Genomic DNA, 3459 nt, shown 5'->3' on the forward strand with positions numbered 1-3459 from the left:
CCTTTGCCCTATATCCTTTTTTAATTTTAACATTCTGTATAGTTAAACGTAAATCAAACGTATATTAAGGAATGGGTAAAGGGGGTGGCGCCCAGTTCCTAAATGTCTGCAGTGACAAACGTTTCATTGTCAGAGAACTAGTCCAAATCTTCTTAGATCTCTAACAATCCCCCGGTCGAATGTAAAGCGGACCCCCTTATTTGGTAAATGGTAGCTATATACATGAGTTTAGTGTGGAGACGGACAGGCGTGCTGTGTTGAATGTATGCATGTATCTATCAATCTCAGGCATTCAGAAAGTAGTGTGCAAGAGAAGGCACGACTCCGAGTTAGGGGCCGCTAAAATGTTCTCCATTTGCAAAATGGTATTAGACGGAGGTGAATAGTACCAGGGATAATACTATTGAATGGCAGCTACAAGTGCATAAACTGTCTGGGACCCAATCCTCCATATTCATATGGGAGCGAGTGGGTTTTACAGGAAAGACATGCTTGGTTCCCACCCCAAATAAAGGATGTAAGAGCAGATTTTAACTTGAAAGAATGTCTGAGGGAATTGGATGGGAATTTTGGCAAATAAGCATTTAGGAAGTATGGCTATTTTCCCACCCAAATATGTTTAGGATAACATTGGTTCGAAATTAAGGTCATAAAATAGCTGGCGAATTCTACTTTAATTCCCAAATAAGAAAAAATGTTACTCAAAACTCCCCAATTCCATCTGAACAACCACAAATTTGTAAGTGGAACGATCTCAATCTCTCCCTTCACGTGCAGCTTCATCCTACCTTACCTGATCCTACGCTGAGCTGGGGTAAACCCGGAAAACATCTGCTAATTTGCGCATTGTGCGCTGCTCACATTCAAAAGCATTGACTTTATCAAAAACTGCATTGTGCACCGTGGTCTGCATTGTGTTCCGTTTTTAATGTGATTCAACGTTCTTTGAGGCACTTTCGTCACGTGTTTTCAATGCTTGCCATAACAGCTGGCTATTGTGGATGAGCTGCAAGATGGCCACACTATTTTACATCTAGTGGCACGACTTGGCCTTCCCTCACTCCCATTGGTCTATAAAGGCCAATCATTGCAACCAGGAGGCAGGAGCCAGCCAATCCACAAAGGCCCACGACGAGGCCCCAGCCTGCTCCCTGTCAGGTATGCCCTGGTCGCCTGAGTTGCTGCGAGTGGCCCCTACCCCTGCAGGGTCACCCGAGTTGCTGCGAGTTCCCCCCCACACCTCCTAATGGTCACCTGAGGGTCTGAGTGCCCTCCACCCCCCCAGGTCACCCGAGTTGTTGCAAGTGCCCCCCAACCCCCAGGGTCGCTTGAGTTGCAGCCAGCCAGTCTCATTGGGAGTGCCCCCACAATCCCTCTCGTTGTCCTCCCCCTCCCCTTTTTTCCTCTCCAAGCCACGCCCATCTAAACAGACGTTCTGCATTCGTATGCTGCTGCCACCCTGTAACATGAGGCTGGGCAACATGTCTGTGCCACCTAAACAGACTGAATTTGTATGCTGCCGCCCTGCAAAATGGGGTTAGGCAACCTGTATGTTTTTGCAAGCACTTATGTAACCAAGTAAGCCTACTGTAACAGCACCGCGATGCCCAGGGGCTGTTGTGCATTTTATAAATGCAAACAAATAAATCTTGGATTTGTCCCAGGTTATGCAAAGACTGGAAAAAGTGCCCATTTCATGGATTGACAGTAAATTAGTGAGGGGTTTAATGAAAAGTAAAAGATCATATGCATATAGTGAGACTAGAGTAATTTGTCTCTAGAACAAACCCCGTTGGATGTGGTATTACGAATAGATGCAAGTGGTTCCAGGGCAAGAGCAAAAATGACATCCTTGCCCAGTAGCCCAGAATAGCAAGAACGATCATATACCACTTCATTTGTGTATACTCTAGAGACAGGAGAAGAATATAAGGGGAATACAAGCAAAGAATTGTTCCGATCATACACCACAGGACTGAAGGCATAAAAGACCACTTTAGGTAGGGAGACAAATTATTTTTCTGCACAAATAGCAACTGGGCTCAGCTCAGGATTACAGGGCCAATACAATTAATAACCTTTCCGTAGGTTTTGTACTATATCTACCCAGAATGAAGCCAGATTGTTCAGGAAGGACCATCCCAGGTAAAAGAGGAAACAATTTGTGAGCTACGATTTTAGCAAGTATTTTATGGTGAAGATTTAATATAGATAGTCGGGAGTATACTTTACAAACTTTCCTGTCTTTATTCAGCTTTGGTAGACAATTTAAGTGCTTTCCTGGCATACTTCTGAAAGCTTTGGAGCAAGTATTCCAAAAAGTTCCTTAAAGAATTCACTGGGTAGGCAATCAGGGCCAGGGTGACGCTGATCAGTGCATTCCACAAGATACGCTCTAGTCATCATCAAGCCATGCAATGTCAGCACGGTCAAGATAATCGTCTATTTGTAAAACAGTCTTATGAGCATTCGAGGATTAGAACAAGGGGGTACCAATCAATGATGACATCACGTATCTGGGCCACTTGTTTTTATTCACTAGCCCATGTGGTTTTCTGACAGAATATTAAAATTCAAAAAGGTGCTATATATCTAGACATTAACCTTGTCGTATGTTTTAAAGTACTTTCCTTGGGGTTTGGTCTCAGTTCATGGTGCACATACGTGGGGAAACAATTCCTTTGTGTGCATGAAAATGAACTTTAATGTTCTTAAAATTTTCTGGTGATACGGTTTCTTTTTTCCTTTAGTCTCCCTGTATGTGCCTCCAATTTGTATGCATGTGGGTCTTCATATGTACGGTTTGTACTAGCACAAGTGTGTAGTAAGTCTTTAATTGTTAGCCAGTTATTACATGTTTTTTTTAATATTGCTCAAAACTGATAAGGTGACCATCCAAAATTACAAGACTATAAATATCGTACTTCTATGCTGCAACCGTTGCCTATGTTTATGTAGCATTAGGTTCCTGTATTAACAGAACACTCCAATATGTTTTGTTTAGAGGAGTACATTCTTTAAAAGATTAATCCGTTAATGATTGGTCTTCCGATCACCCCTGACATCTTGTTACCAACATTATAAATACAACCCGTTGTAGGGACTTTCTCATCAACATTAATGTCATCTTTGAAGTGCTGGGTGTTAGTTTTACTAGTGCATGGTGGTGGAGCGAGTTATGGTTGCTTAGCTCATCATAACTGGCGAAGGGGTTTCACTTGTAACCATAACGTCCCTTTAACAAAGTCTTTCCAGGGAATTTCATGGGGTTTTTACCAGTGCATGCCAATTTCCTACAATTTACTAATATCAGACTTTATACCAACATTTTTGTCCAATTTACAAATTTCACCTTAAAGCTCTGCCATTTCCCACCTTTTAGCATGATTTTGAACACTTCTATACACTTTTTGCAGACGTCTGACATCGCAGACTTTTCGGACAGTGTTGCACGACCAC

The sequence above is a fragment of the Ambystoma mexicanum genome, chromosome 7p, assembly GCF_040938575.1.
Source record: "Ambystoma mexicanum isolate Mex_15411 chromosome 7p, UKY_AmexF1_1, whole genome shotgun sequence".
NCBI classification, from domain to species: domain Eukaryota; kingdom Metazoa; phylum Chordata; class Amphibia; order Caudata; family Ambystomatidae; genus Ambystoma; species Ambystoma mexicanum.